This window comes from Pinus tabuliformis, chromosome X, assembly GCF_031772625.1.
Source record: "Pinus tabuliformis cultivar Carrire ecotype Pingquan chromosome X, CPIR1, whole genome shotgun sequence".
Classification (NCBI taxonomy): Eukaryota; Viridiplantae; Streptophyta; class Pinopsida; order Pinales; family Pinaceae; genus Pinus; species Pinus tabuliformis.
In genome coordinates this window covers 1496814771-1496831276 of record NC_142308.1, presented here as the reverse complement: position 1 = coordinate 1496831276, position 16506 = coordinate 1496814771, and the positions used below count along the sequence as shown (strand labels likewise).

Here is a 16506-nt window from a genome sequence, read left to right as displayed (position 1 = left end):
CAACTATAACACTGTGTAGGGGAGCATTTAGATACATTATTCATGGACCTTGTTCAATGAACTTTTTGTTAGTTATACATAAATAATCCAATATAATTTTCTTATCTTCAAATTAGACAATAAACACTCCTCTCTTTTCCTTAACCTTGAGGGTATGCTAGTTGCTATTTTACAACCCAATATAAGGAGATATATAAGTATATCAAGTCTCCAATAATAATATAATAATAAAAAATCACGTTACTTCAAAATATAAATAAAAATAACAATATAGATTAAAAAAATTACAATACAATTCCAACACAAAATCTAAAAACTTGTTCCAAAATCTTTTAATATTTATTTTAATTAAATATTGTAAAATAAATTAAAAAAAAAAAACCATATCTCATCGAAATCTTAATATTAAATAAATTTGATATCTTATTAAATAAAAAAAATTAAATATAATATTTATATTAAAAAATATTATTATTATTATTAAATTTAATATTAATATTAATCATTGACCTTACACTGAAAGTAGAACAATCCATTAAAACCTTCAAAGCGAAAAATTTGTTTCTAAATAATTTTCCAATCACGTTGCAACCTACCAGCCTACCTTTGAATTACAAGTATGCTATTGTTTCGCTTTCCAACTTACCCTCTGATTGCAACTATCGAGGTTACGTGTACACGCAAAGACCTCTAAGCAATGGCAATTGAGAGATGCTCAATGCACCACGGAACATATCTCTGGAATCAACGCGGCCCTTCAAATTAAAATAAGTCGGTGGTTAAAAAGATAAGAATCCAATGCGCGCCATGCTTTCTTTTTCTTTTCCAGCTGGCGTTTTGATCCATATTCTTCCATAAAAAAAATAAGAATCCAATGCGCGCCACGCTTTCTTTTTCTTTTCCAGCCGGCGTTTTGATCACCTTCGTCCATAAAAAAGATAAGAATCCAATCCGCGCCATGCTTTCTTTTTCTTTTCCAGCTGGCGTTTTGATCACCTTCGTCCATATTCTTCCACCGTTTCATCTTCACCGTCCATTTAACCCCTTCTGCCTATAAATTGATGAGTTCTACCTCTTGGCAAATCACATTCATTCGCTTCTTTCCTACCTTCCTCACATTACAAGGAAGGAAGGGAAATGCGATGGATGTCCCTCATCTGACGAAGGGAGGTATTGGTTTTGGTTTTCATCTGTCTTTCGCGTCCTCCTTGCGGTTGTCTGCAGGTAGTTTTAAAATAGCATTACTTGTCGGTCTTTTTCCTCCCAGCATACAGAGGCGTACAGTTTTTTTATAGCATTACTTCTCGGTATTTTCCTCCCAGATTGCAGAGGCCTGCGGTTTTGTTTCTTTGAGTGGTGCTCTCTTTCACTAATTTCAGTACTTTTTACTTTTCCTTCCATCTCTTCTCTTCTGGTGCTGTCTATCTTTAATTTCTTTGCTTTTCTTGTTTCTCCTATTATATATTCTAACACCTTAACATACCACAACCGTTTATATTGAGATGTTAACTGGGGATGGGATTGTGGATTGGGGATGCCTTTTCCATAGGTTTGGAGATGGCAAGCGACAAGTTGTAATTTGTTGTTCAGAAATCTAGGATATTCATTCAGGTAATTTTGTGCTCTCTGTAAGTAATTAGGCTTATTATATGTTCTTAGTTATTGGGTTGCATATGCTTTATTACTATATGGCTTTGCTTTGTAAAGAAGCGCAACCTGTTAGTCGCTGATTACAGGACCATATGATCTCATGCGTTTTGGTTCCCCGAAGTGGATCTGCTTGTTGGTCTACCTGGTTGGCTAGATCTGAAGATTGGATGTTAGACACCACAAAGCCGTCCACACCAATGAGAGTATTATCTGAATCATTTCGTCCATTTCAACGCTTCTCTTGTTCAGATGGTTTACGTGTTTAGTGGCAGGCGAATGTTAGCTCAGTCGCTGCAGTATCAATATAAAGGGGACGGTGGTTGAGTTTTTCCTAGCGTTATTTTTGTTTCGTTGTGAGTATTTATCAATGTCGCTGTTGGTCCTTGGCATGCATGACTTGAGAGATGGTTGATCCTTGGGTTGCAGGGCATTTCATCGAAATTTGGATTTCGGTCATAGGAAGCGGAATGATTCCTGGCTTCCTTTCAACTTCTTCAAGAGGCCTTAATTACGATCTGTTACAGGATTTACATAGGCGGTTTGGTCTTTGAGTATTTGTTGTTAATATCATGTAGTCTATTTGGTACTATCTTGTCTACAATCATTGCTATGCCTGATTTGGGAAGGAATTGGTCCTTGGGCTGCAGGGCTTCTCTTGATCAGATGGTTTACTTGTTTAAGGGCAGGAGAATGTTGGCTCAGTCGCTGCCGTATCAATATAAAGGGGACAGTGGTTGAGTTTTTCCTACCGTTATTTGTATTTCGTTGCGAGTATTTAGCATTATCGCTGTTCGTCCTTGGCATGCATGTCTTGAGAGATGATTGATCCTTGGGCTGCAGGGCATTTCATCTAAATTTGGAATTCGATCATAGGAAGCGGAATCATTCCTCGCTTCCTTTCAACTTGTTCAAGAAGCCTTAATTTGTAGTTAATTTCATGTAGTCTATTTGTCCTTAACTTTGTCTCCAATCATTGCTATGCCTGATTTAGGAAAGGATTGGTCCTTGGGCTGCAGGGCAACGAGTGGATCATGGAAAGCAGAAAATTCTCATGAAATATTATCAACAGGCATGACAAACTATCGCATGTCTATAGATCTAAGATTCTTTTTGAGTGTGTACTTTGTAGAGTTCACTAACTTTAGAGGTTTAGTCCGCCGATATTTTATGAATGCTCCACAATCTGCAGCCCTAGGCATAAATTGTGCAGGACAGTGGATTGGAAGCTGGGTTAGAACGCATTTTCGGGTCGAAAACATCATCCAGGAGGTTTGCTAAGCTCTGATGAGTGGTTTTTAGTTGCATGTATATGTTCTCATTCTGTCTCTTAGAGGTGCAAGATTAAATTAACCATTCATAAGTAGGGGCATCATACATCCGGATCCGTCCTTTAGTTGATGTTTAAAGTGTGTTTTCAACGTGACTGCTGCTTTTATTAATACCTAGTCGTGATATTCTCCGTGGGAATAGAACGGATTACAATTCCAAATAGATTATATTTCCTCTTTGCCCCTGTAACTCGAAGGTGTAATTGTATCGTTTTGTTGTTATGGTCTATCTTTATGACGAGCAATATTCTGTGTCTGATGATGTATGTACTAGATCAAGCGTTATCTGAAGGTTGTGCTGTAGTGGTTCAGCTTGACGCGGCAAAACAATATTTCAATGGCGTCCAATGATATGTTTGCCTTTCTGAACGGTTGCAGAAACCGTTTTTCTGTTGCCTGAAAGCCCTTCGGGTATAACTCATATTTTCCTTGTTTCAACTTTTCCATGCCATTCATCGGATTGTATCTTTCACCTTGATTATGTTAATAGTTTTTGTAATTCAGAGGTAAACGTATATGTTTTTGTACATATTTCTTCTCGCTTGCCCTAAAATCGTTATATTTTCCTGCTGGTGTTTTCTGGGAGCCCATAAGTTCAACAACTGTTGCAGCATAGCCTGAGTTGGCACAACAGGCTCCAGTTATGGTTGTAACGGATTGTTCTTTGGATTGGTTCTTTCTATTAACCTTTTCACATCTTCATTAATTTCTTGAATCGGCTACTGTCTTCAATAGTCTTCACTCTTTCCTGTTTCTTTGACTGTATTTTTTCCACCTCTGGTTGCCGCTGTGCATTGACCACACATCTCTGGACATGGACGTGAGGTCTCTAGATTGGCTCTTCGTTACATTGGTTGCATCTTCAAGCATTCTTTTTGCAAGATGAGGGCTTCGTGTTTTCGCTCTTTCAGGCGAGCGTGTCACTCTTTCAAGCGAGCGTGTCACTTCTGTATTGCATCTATTTCTAGTCAGTGAATATGTCGTAATGTCTTCCCCGAGGTGTTGTCTTTCGCTTCTACTCACCAGGGCCGCCTTCTACAATTCAACGCATGTGAGTGTAGATTTTGTACTGTTGTCTTCGGGGCCACTTTCTATGATCCAGCAGAACTTTCTATGATCCAGCAGATATGCCATAATTTCTTCCTCGCCCTCCCTGGTTAAGGTGGCATGCATGCTTTGTATTTTTTCTCCAAATAGTTGTGCCTTCGACTTGATCGTGTTCGTCGTGGCTCGTGGCCTTCCCATGCTTTTCCATGGTTTCAGTCTAGCCATTCATTAGACTGTCATCTCCTAGCGTGCACGCTAGTGGTTTTGCAACTTGCTATAAATGGGTATTTGTTCTACTTGGCTTTGATTATGACAATTTGGAGTGGCGTTCTGCATTCCTCCTGCCTTCATCAGTATTAAACCAACTTGCTATAAATGGGTCTTTGTTCTACTTGGCTTCGATCATGACACTTTGGAGTGGCCTTCTGCATTCCTCCTGCTTTCATCAGTATTAAACCAACTTGCTATAAATGGGTCTTTGTTCTACTTGGCTTCGATCATGACAATTTGGAGTGGCCTTCTGCATTCCTCCTGCCTTCATCAGTATTAAACCGACTTGCTATAAAGGGGTCTTTGTTCTACTTGGCTTCGATCATGACAATTGGAGTGTCCTTCTGCATTCCTCCTGCCTTCATCAGTATTAGACTGTCCAGGTTCTTGTTTTCACGCGCCAGTGATTTCAGCTCTCTGCTATGAATGAGTTTTTCTGCAACTTTGGCTTCTATCATAAGTATTTGGTCATTTAGTAGCCACGACTCTCATTTCTTCTGGTCTCATTTTCTCTAATGAAGTGAATTCACTCGGGATAATGAACCGAAAAGTTTGGAATATCGGTTTTTATTGAGGCGCTGTTCTTCATTACCTCTTCATTAACTGGCCCGAGTAACATCCCTTTTGTTGTTCCTCTTCTGCAAGCGAGCGCGTCCCTGTTTATCTTGTCCTCTTCTGCAAGCGAGCGTGTCCCTGTTTTATATGGTCCTCTTCTGCAAGCGAGCGTGTCCCTGTTTATCTGGTCTTCTTCAGGCGAGCGTGTCCCTGTTTATCTGGTCTTCTTCAGGCGAGCGTGAGATTGCCATCAGAAAGGCATTCATTCGTAGAAGTGCTTCTACTTTTCTCTCTGCATATAATGTTTAGCTACGATAATTTATAAAAATTGTTTTTGCTCTGGCCTCCTAATTTGGCATTGACCATGGTTGTTTAATGTCCATTGACTTACGCTTTGGAATGGGTGGGGGTTATTTAATCTCCAATCTATCTCAGGATGTTAGCATATGTAAGTTCTCCCTTCTATCTGTAAGGTGTCATGTAATGGTATCATGGGTTGTCTCGATGTTAGCAGATTTATCAAGTTCTCCCGTGCAGCTTATAGCTGTTATACACTCATATCATGGATTCTAATGTAATATTGAACTTTTTAATAGAAATTTTATCATAATGGTTTCTGATACTATGTTTTGACTTTTTAACCATGGTTTCAATGTAATATGGTTATATACATATTTTATATTTAAAATAGAAAAGTTAGCCATTTGTCGGGTAAATGGGAAGTGGAGTCTCAAAATGACAAATAAAATCTGTCAAGAGTGGCGATCGGCCTAAATAATACGAAAAAATACTATTTAATCAGAGACAGTGAAGAAATAGAGCGATCTTATTCTAAGATTGTTCATAAAGTACAATATGAACGGAGTTAGATTCCTTTTAGATTAAATCAAAGAAGTCCGATACTTTTAGATTAATAAAAAAGAATCTCGTTAGTGGGGGGATAAATAAATCCTTTTAGGTTAATCAAAAGGATCTCGTTAGTGGGGATAAATAAATGCACAACGATATTAGAACACGAACTAAGTATCAAATTAAATATTAAATTTCATAAAAAAAAGGAGATTATATAAATATAATTATGTTTCTTCATACTTGCGTCCTATATTCATCAGAACACTCGTTCATCACAACACTGAACATTATGGCCAATAAACGCATGAGAACCATGCAAAATAAGATAATACCGAAGTAAAAAGGGGCCCTCATTTACATTCCATGGAAGACCACCATAAAGCAGACAGAGAAGATAATAAGTAAAAAAGGGGCCATTTACATTTCCATGGAAGACCACCATAAAGCAGACAGAGACAGCAGAGAGTTCAGAGGCTTCGTAATGGTAACTCACCTGTGGAAAATACCACAACAGTTCGCAAGCAAGATAGGCTAATAATCATAAATAACAAACTCCACCAAAAACGAACCAACATTAAATACAGAACCAAAAGAAACAAAGCAAAATGAAGGAAAAACAAAGCAAATGGTTGCCAAAAAAAAAGCAGCAGCAAAATGAACAAAAGCAAAATGAAGGAAAATAAAGCAAATGGTTGCAAAAAAAACGAACCAACATTTGATACAGAACTAAAAAAACAAAGCAAATGGTTGAAAAAAAAGCAGCAAAATGAACAAAGCAAAATGAAGGAAAAATAAAGCAAAATGGTTGAAAAAAAAAGAGAAAGCAAAATGAACAAAAATGAATTAAAGCAAAATGAATCAACCATTTTCTAGGTTAGAAATTAAATTAAAAAAGGAAAAATGAGTCAAAATGAATCAACCATTTTCTAGGTTAGAAATTAAATTAAAAAAGAAAAACGAAACAAAATGAACAAACTATTTTCTAGGTTAGAAATTAAATTAAAAAAAACAAAGCAAAATGACCATTTTCTAGGTTAGAAATTAAATTAAAAAAAACAAAGCAAAATGACCATTTTCTAGGTTAAAAATTTAATTAAAAAGAAAAAGCAAATTGAACAAACCATTTTCTAGGTTAAAAATTAAATTAAAAAAATAAAGCAAAATGAACAAATCATTTTTTAGATTAGAAATCAAATTAAAAAAACAATGAATAAAACCATTTTCTGGATTAGAAATTAAATTAAGAAAGGAAAAACAAAGCAAAATGAACAAACCTAGAAAACAAACAAACAAGATAAACAAAACCATTTTCTAGGGTAGAAAAATTAAAAAAGACAAAGCAAAAGAAAGGAAAAAAAACAAATCAAAATGAACAAACCTAGAAAACAAAGCAAAATAAACAAACAATTTTTTTGGGTAGAAATTAAATAAATAAAAAAAACAAAGTAAAATTAACAAAACATTTGCTGGTCAAAAATGAAATAAAAAAAAAAGAAAACAAAGAAATTAAACAAAAATACAAAACAAAGCAAAATGAACAAAACTATTTTCTAGGAAATTAAATCAATGAAGGGAACAAAAAAACAAAATGAACAAAACCATTTTCTAGGTTAGGAAATTAAATCAACGAAGGGAACAAACAAGGGCAAAATGAACTAAAAAAGCAAAATGAACAAACTATTTTTTATATTACAAATTAAATTAAAGAAGGAAATAACAAGGCAATTAAAGCAAAGCAAGAAAAAACAAAGCAAAATGAAAAAACTTGGAAATTAAATAAAAAAGAAGAAAAAACAAAGCAATGAAAGGAAAAAACAAAGCAAAATAAAGACCATCCCTAGGTTGGAAATTAAAGGCTCTTTTGGATCCATGTAAAGTGCTACAAAAACAAACTAAAAATCATCATTAAATACAGATCAAAAAAAGAAGAAGCAAAGTAAAATGAACAAACCTTTTTTATCTTAGAAACTAAGGGTGGTTTTGGATTCACCGGGTAATCAAAAGTCATCATAAATTCCATCACATGGCATCTTCCAATGAATTTTGCACTCTCTGTATAATTGGAAGGAAATGTTAATAATAACAAGCTAAGCAACACACTATATCACCCCTATAGTACCACCACCTCTACCTTGCAATTACTTCTAGGTCCACCACCAATAAAAGTGGAAGGGGATTGAAATGCGCCTAAGCTCTATACTAACCATTAGATGATGCCGAATTGAAATCCAATGGGAAAAGAGTCCCCAAGGTTCTTATGGTAACACAATGGATTTTAGGTTTCCATGGACAAATCTCTTGGAAATAACTATCTTCGTAGTAATCAACATGTCAAGGGATTTGTATTTGAAAATCCTAGTATTTCTACATTCCTAAATTCCTCAAAAAATGTATAATAAGACAAACACCTCATTCTTTGATTCTAGACAAGAATCAATAGAAGACTACATTAATCATATTTATTTTGGTGATTTCTTCTGAAATAATCTTATCGATAAAAGACTACATTAATCTTATTTGGGTGACTTCCTCCCAAATAACAATTGCAAATGGTTAGACTAAAAACATATACACAATATTCATGTACCAACTTGCATAAAAGACATCTCCTTGGGCTTAGAAACCTCTCCTAATCATATCTTCCCACGTGAAAATTTCATTAAAAAAATTAAATATTTAATATTAACACAATATCAACCTTTTGCAAATTATAAACCCTACTCAATACTCTTCACCTTACCTTAATTATATATCTATTATTATTATAGAGCGTTTATATATATATATATCTTTGAACAACATAACTATAATAATTCATTGCTCTTCAACAACTCCTTACATACCATATTAAAAAATTATATTAACATGTTTTGAAACATGGGAAGTATATTTACACATTGAATTTTCATTTTTTTATTCCCTAATTTATATCTTCAACCCCAAAGCTTCGAAATGGTAATGGTTTGCCTAAAAGGTTGGAGAAGGTTTTGGAGCGTTTGAAATGGGTGTTATTTATAGGCTTGACATGTCAGTTGTATGAGATTGTTTATTCCATGCATTTAACCTTTCCCTTTCACATTTAATCCTTCCTCTTTGTGTGGTTGGTTACTTCTTGATCTAGGATTTGGTGTGAGTGGTGATGGATGCATTTAAAGTCTTTTATAGGTTGCTATTCCAAATCTATATGTCATGGATATTAATAAGTGTTAATATTTTTTTTTATCATATAGGGTTTTGTGCCATTATTAGATTTGATAGCACTTTGTCATTATTATGGTTTTTTTTATACTACATTGAATAATTTATAGATAGAAAACTTGGGTTAAAGATTGGAAAATAAGAGAAATCCATCTTGAATAGGGTTACGTTTTATAGTAGATTCTATATTTTGATATTGGATTTTAAGATTAAATTTGTCCATTTTCAATTCAAATGACATAATTGAACATTATTCATATACATTCGCTAGTATCGATATCCAATTCTTTTCATTTACTTGTAACATAGGAATGTATCTTAATCTCAAAATTTGTTTAAATCTTGTTTCATATACATGAAGCCTATAGTATTCAGGGCTTGGATTGTACATCTTTAAATTGCATTAAAAATATGTATTGTGTGCTTTTAAAAATTGTGATTGTATACATGAACCTTAATATCATGGATTCCATGGATTGAATTGATTCTCTTAGATCCTCTTTATATTAAGATTAATTTTGAGTTTCTCATACATTAAAGTAAGAGATTCCATGAATGTAGTACAATTGAATTGACTTTTTCATGCTCTACTTTATGGTAATGTACATTTTGTCATTTTTATTATAAAAACTTCATGCAATAAAGATCTTATGTAATGCCTCTATGGACAATTACACCAATAATCATCAAGGGGGTTCATCTATGTTTGGCTTCTTTGATTTAAAAAACAAAATCCAAAGAGAATTCATAACCTACAACGGGGAAGGACAATTATTCAGGCCATGGTGCAAGTAATAGTGAAACTATCAAACGCTCAACCTACAAACACATTGATTCACTGATCCAACCATTAATTTTGCACCCAAACTACATGGAGCCATATTGTACTCATGTGACTTGTAGCTAAAGCATTTCATGGTTTGAGGTAATTAATGGCTTCGGGACTAGACTTCACGTTTTTAGGTGCTAACCTATAGCTAAGGGTTGAATAACCCTATCCAAATCATAGGCTTATATCCCTAATGAGAATGATATAGATCAATTGAGTTGAATAATTGGCATTATGGTTGATAAGATTTGGTCATGGGATAGAAGAAATGGGGATGGGACTCAAACAAAGGTAGGGTAATGGGATTCTAAGTAAACATCACTAATAGATGTAGAATGATGAGAAAAACTACTCGAAGCTAGAAAGACTTAAAGTTGACCTACGAGAACCAAAGAAAAGATAGAAATAACTCAATCTATAGCGAGGAGGGATATACTTATTCAATTAATGGCATGAGAAACAATGAACATGCAAACAAGGAATGTTGATGTAAGCCTTTAATTCTACAACCAAACTAAGATGGAGTCCAACTGTACATGCTTGACCTATAGCTAATAATTTTTGGTTTGAGGTAATTTGTGGCTTCATAAGCAAAATTCATGATTTGATGATCCAACCTATAGTTAAGGGTAGATCGACATGGAAAAAACATCGATATTACAATTTGGTAAGAGTGCCAGGACTCATTGATGTTAACAAAGTATCGACGTTGTGTTCTTAAGCCAACAATCCGTTGCTACATGTAAATGACATTGATATTACAATTTGGTAAGAGCGCCAGGACTCATTGATGTTGTTAACAAAGTATCGACATTGTGTCTTTGTTCTTAAGTCAACAATTCGTTGCTACACGTATAAAAATTAGATGGAAACTTGGTGAAGGTCATTTTTTTTAATTGATCATACACCATTCAAGTAATCCAGTGGTTATAAAAGCATCATTATTCTCTTGGAAAATTACTTTAAATAAATGATCAACATGTATTCTTAGTTATGATCATATGTGCATTTGAAACACCCACACTAAGATCTCACTAATATTTTCTCATGAGAACAACTAATAAATGACTTTAGTTTGAGTTTACATAAATCATCCAATATAGTTTTCTTATCTACAACCTAGTATGACAGGATGTGTAAGTATGTCATGTCTCCAATAAAATAATAATAAAAATAAAAAAATTAATGTCAATACGAAATAAAAATGAAAATAACCATGTAGATAAAAAAATTTACAATACAATACAATACAATTCAACATCAAAAATCTAAAATTTTACTTCAAAATTTTTTAATATTTATTTTAATTAAATATTTATAAAATAAATTTTAAAATGAAAAACCATAATTTATGTATATACTAATATTAAAATCTTTAAAGACATAAATATTCCATATCAAAATTGTAATATTTGAAAATATAAATTTGATATAGTTTTATTTTAAATTTTGTTAAAAATATTATTAAATTTAATATTCTCATTAAAAAAATTAATATTATTATTAAATTTAATAATTTGAAAAAAAATGTGTATCTTGAAATGATTTTTGATTCTTTAAATAATTTATATATAACTTCCCTCATATTAATAAATCTAATTATAACAAATTTATTTAAAGAATTAGTATCCTTAACTTTACATTAAAAATAGAACAATCCATTAGAAACGTTAAGAGGGAAAATAATTTTCCAATCACAATTTTAACCTACCAACCTCCCATTGAATTATAACTATACTATTGTTTTGAAATAGATAGATAGTATATCAACCGTCTAAATTTATTTATTCAAGAATCGCTTTCCAACTTACCCTCTGATTGCAACTATAGAGGTTACGTGTACGCAAAGGCCTCTAAACAATGGCAATGATAGAGGCTCAATGTACCACGGAACATATCTCTGGAATCAACGCTGCCGTTCAACTTAAAATAAGTCGGTGGTAAAAGATAGGAATCCAATGCGCGCCATTCATTCTTTTTCTTTTCCAGCTGGCGTTTTAATCACCTTCGTCCATCTGCTTCCACCGTTTCATCTTCACCGTCCATTTAACCCCTTCTGCCTATAAATTGATGACTTCTGCATTTTGCTAAATCACATTCATTGCTTCTTTCCTACCTTCCTCTCACATTATATGGAAGGAAGGGAAATGCGATGGATGTCCCTCATCTAAAGAAGGGAGGTATTGGTTTTCATCTGTCTTTAGCGTCTTGATTGTGGCTATTAAAATAGCATTACTTGTGGGTACTTTTCCTCTCAGGATACAGAGGCGTGCAGGTTTTCTATAGCATTACTTGTTGGTATTTTTTCCTCCCAGATTACAAGAGACGTGCGGTTTTTTATGAGTACTCTTCTCTGTCCCTAATTTCAGTACTTTTTACCGTTCCTTCCATCCTTTCTCTACTTGGTGCTGTCTATCTTTAATTTCTGTACTTTTCTTGTTTCTGTTATTATATATTCTAGCACCTTAACATACCACATACGCTTATGTTGAGATGTGAATTCGGGATGGGATTGTGGATTGGGGAAGGGTTTTCCATAGGTATGGAGATAACAAGCGACACGAATCTAGGGTTTTCTTTCAGGTAATTTCGTGTTCTATAAGTGATTAGGTTAATTTTGTGCTCTGTAAGTGATTAGGTTAAATATGTTTTTCTTGTTGTGGTTTGAGGATCGAAATAGATCAATGGAAACTTCACTCTGTAAGTAATTAGGTTTATTATATGTTCTTAGGTTGTGGAGTGTGTTGCTTAATAACTATATGCGCTTGCTTTGTAAAGAAGCGTAACCTTTTAGTCGCTGCTCATAACAAGACCGTATGATCTGATGCTTTTTGGTTCCCAAAAGTGGTTCTGCTTGTTGGTCTCTACTTGGTTGGCTAGATCTGGAGATTGGATGTTAGACGCCACAAGGTCGTCACACCATTTGCTATTGTATTTGAAAGTATTATCTTAATTATTTCATCTCTTTCAAAGCTATTGCTGCTCTTGTTTAGGTGGTTTACATGTTTTAGTGGCAGGAGAATGGAGGCTCAGTAGACGCAGTATCAATATAAAGGGCTGGTGGTGGTGGTGGTGGTTTGAGTGTTTTCTAGTGTTATTTTTATTTTCTTGTGAGTATTTAGCATTGTCGCTGTTGATACTTGGCATGCGTGACTTGAGAGATGATTGATCCTTGGGCTGCAGGGCATTTCATCTAAATTTGGATTTGTATCATAGGAATTCCTCGCTTCCTCGCAACTTCGTCAAGAAGGCTTAATTAGGATCTGTTACAGGATCTAAATAAGGGGGTTTGGTGTGTTAATTTCATGTAGTGTATTTGCCATTAACGTTGCCTCTAATCATTCTTGTGCCTGATTTGGGAAAGAATTGGTCCTTGGGTTGCAGGGCAACGAGTGGATGGAAAGCAGAAAATTCTCTTGAAATATTATCAACAGGCATGACCAAGTATCGCAGGTTTATAGATCTAAGATTCTTTTTGAGTGTGTACTTTGTAGTGTTTGCCTCACAAGTATCGCAGGTTTATAGATCTAAGATTCTTTTTGAGTGTGTACTTTGTAGTGTTGGAATACTTTAGAGGATTAGTCTGTCGATATTTATGATTGCTCCACAATCTGCAGCCCTAGGCATGAATTGTGCAGGATAGTGGTTTGAAAGGTGGGATAGAACGCATATCCCGGTCGAAATCATCATCCAGGAGGTTTGCTAAACTCTGACGAGTGGTTTTTAGTTGCAGTTATATGTTCTCGTTCTCTCTGTTAGAGGTAAATGGGCCATTCATAAGTAGGGACATCATAAATCTGGACCCGTCCTTTGAAGTCTAAATTATGTTTTCAATAGTTTGAGTGCTGCTTCTAACACCTAGTCGTCATATTCTCCAGTGGAATAGAAATGATTACACTCATATTTCATTTTTGCGCTTGTAACTCGAAGGTGTAATTGTTTTTATGGTCTAGTAGCTTTGGGACAAGCGACCTTCTGTTTCTTTGAAGGTGTACTGGATCAAAAGGTTGTGCTGTAGTAGTTCAGCTTGACGGCAAAACAATATTTCAATGGCTTCAAAAGACATATTTGCCATTCAATGGTCAATTTCTGAAAGCTCTCATAGCTCGTCTGTCCGGGGTGCCTGAAAGCCTTTGGAATATAAATCATCTTTTCCTTTATTTCAACTTCTCTATGGCATTCATCAGATTGTATCTTCCACCTTGATTATGTTGATACTCTTGTGATACAGAGGTAAACGTATATGTCCACCTTGATTATGTTGATACTTTTGTGATATAGAGAGCACTTTCTCTAGTTTCTCTTAAATTCCATGGCATTCATCAGATTGTATCTTCCACCTTGATTATGTTGATACTCTTGTGATACAGAGGTAAACGTATATGTCCACCTTGATTATGTTGATACTTTTGTGATATAGAGAGCACTTTCTCTAGTTTCTCTAGTTGCCGCATCGGCTGAGTTGGCACTACAGGATCGTGGATGCCCTTTTACAGTTGGTTGTAACGGATTGTTCTTCGGAGTGGTTCTTTCTATTAACCTTTTCACATCTTCATTAATTTGTTGCATCGGCCAATTTCTTCAATTTTCTTCACTCTTTCCTGTTTCTTTGACTGTCTGCCGCTATGCATTGAACACATCTCTGGCAGGACTTTAGATCTTTAGATTGGCTCTTAGCTACATGGTATGCTTGCATCTTCAAGCATATTTTGCTGTGCGAGGAACACTTTTCCGGACATGGTCTTTGATGCTCTGGATCGGCTCTTGGCTGCGTGGTAAGGTTGCATCTTCGAGATGGGTTTCAGGGCAAGATGATGACTTCGTTTTGTCACTCTTTCAAGCGAGCGTGTCTCTTCTGGATTGCATCTAATTCTGATCAATTAAAATGTTGGAATGTACCGAAGAGGTGCTCTCTTCGGGCTTCTACTCACAAGGGAATGTTGGAATGTACAGAAGAGGTGCTCTCTTCGGGCTTCTACTCACAAGGGCTGGCGGCTGCACCACAATTACTCTGTGTGACGAAATGTATATGGCTGCTTAGGGTGGCATGTAGATTCTGTACTGGTGAATTTTCAACCATGGCCGACTTCTATGATCCAGCAGATACGTCAGAATGTATTGGCCTTCCTTTTTGTAATGAAATGAATAAGGTGGGATGCAGGCTTTGTATTCTATTTCGAAGCTGCTTGTGGCTACGACCTGAGCGTGTTCATGGTGGCACTGTGATTTCGCCTTGCTTCCAGTCCTTGGACTTTTATAGTCCCTGTCGTGTACGCTATTGTTTTTGCATTTTGCTATGAATGGATCATGACCATTTGGGGTGGCCTTCTGCCTTTTGACTCCCACCCGCCTTCATCAGTATTAGAGTCTCATGGTTCCTGTCTGCACGCGCCAGTGATTTCACCTCTGCCATTATTGAGTGTTTGTGCAACTTTGGCTTCTATCATAAGTATTTGGTCATTTAGTAGCCACCATTCGGATTTTCTCTAGCTTTATCTGGGAACTTCGACATCTTCTCAATGTCATGTTTTCTGTTTCACCTTTTGTGTCTTCGATCTCATGAAATGAGTCAGCTGGGATAATGAACCGATAAGTTGGAATATTGGTTTTCTGTTCTCTTTCTCTTGAGGTGTTGTTTGTTCATATTAGTATCTCTTGGGTTTTCCGATATATCGCTGCCGCTCTTCATTAACTGGCCCGAATAACGTCCCCTTTGTTGTTCCTCCTCTGCAAGCGAGCGTGTCCGTGTTTATCTGGTCTTCTGCAGGCGAGCGTGAGATTGCCATAAAAAGTCTTATCTGGTCTTCTGCAGGCGAGCGTGAGATTGCCATAAAAAGTCATTCATGGGGGAGAAGTGCTTTTACTATTCTCTCTACATAGTGTTTTGCCTAATTTGGTATTGACCATAATGTCTCTACTGACATAAACTTTGGAATGGCTGGGGTTATTTAATTTCCAATTTATCGCACTATGTTATGATCTATCAAGTTCCCCCTTCAGCTTGTAGGTGTTATGTAATGATATTATGGGTTCTAATGTAATAATTAACTTTTTTAATAGCAATATATCATCATGGTTTCTCATACTGTATTTTGGCTTTCTAATAATGGTTTTCAATATAATGATTATAATGGAAGTCGAGTCTCGCAATGATGCAAATTAAAGCTGTAAAAAATTGACGTGCTACCTAAACAATATGAAAGGATATTCTAGGTCCGATTCTTAGATTAATCAAAGAGAATGGGAAGAAAGAGTGATTTTGATCAATTGACAATATGAAAAATCCGATTCTTAGATTACTCAATCGTTCTTAGACTGATCAAAGAGAATGTGGATAAATAAATGCACAACGATAAACATTTACAAACCTTTTTCATTAAAAGAGTTTACATGATCATGTCTATGTATCTTGATGTCCCAGATTCACCACAACACTGAACATTATGGCCAACAAATACAGAAGAAGATAATACCGGGCTGAAAAATACCACAATTATCCGCGAGCAAGACAGGAGAAATATAGGTAAAAGGTTTTCACCAAAATGAACCAAAGGCTAATCATCGGATACAGATCAAAACCTTTGGTATCCGATGATTAGCCTTTGGTTCATTCAAAGGCTAATCATCGGTAGAGCAAAATGAAAACCAATTCTATGCTATAAATCAAAGGTGACGAAATGCCACACGCGAACAAGACAGGAGAAAAATAGATAAACAAAATGGAACCAAAGATTAATAATCGGATATTTCAAAAAAGGGAAAAGAATAGAGCAAAAT

At 35.2% G+C, this 16506-nt stretch overlaps 2 long non-coding RNA genes across 5 annotated transcripts; both read left to right on the top strand.

Moving 5' to 3' along the window:
* Nucleotides 1-491: 491 nt before the first annotated feature.
* LOC149145712 (uncharacterized) lies at nucleotides 492-5475 on the top strand. 2 transcript variants are annotated; one of them, XR_016264976.1, is made up of 3 exons: nucleotides 932-1224; nucleotides 1550-1611; nucleotides 1708-5475. It is a non-coding gene; the product is annotated as an uncharacterized LOC149145712 (long non-coding RNA). The 2 variants fall into 2 exon arrangements; XR_016264975.1 differs by having other exon boundaries at nucleotides 492-1224; nucleotides 1550-5475.
* A 5831-nt stretch (nucleotides 5476-11306) lies between these two features.
* Nucleotides 11307-15819, top strand: LOC149145711 (uncharacterized). Of its 3 annotated transcripts, XR_016264939.1 has the most exons (3): nucleotides 11660-12072; nucleotides 12258-12312; nucleotides 12461-15819. It is a non-coding gene; the product is annotated as an uncharacterized LOC149145711 (long non-coding RNA). The 3 variants fall into 3 exon arrangements; XR_016264938.1 differs by having other exon boundaries at nucleotides 11307-12072; nucleotides 12258-15819; XR_016264940.1 differs by lacking the exon at nucleotides 12258-12312 and having other exon boundaries at nucleotides 11307-12072; nucleotides 12461-15116.
* The last annotated feature ends 687 nt before the right edge of the window (nucleotides 15820-16506 follow it).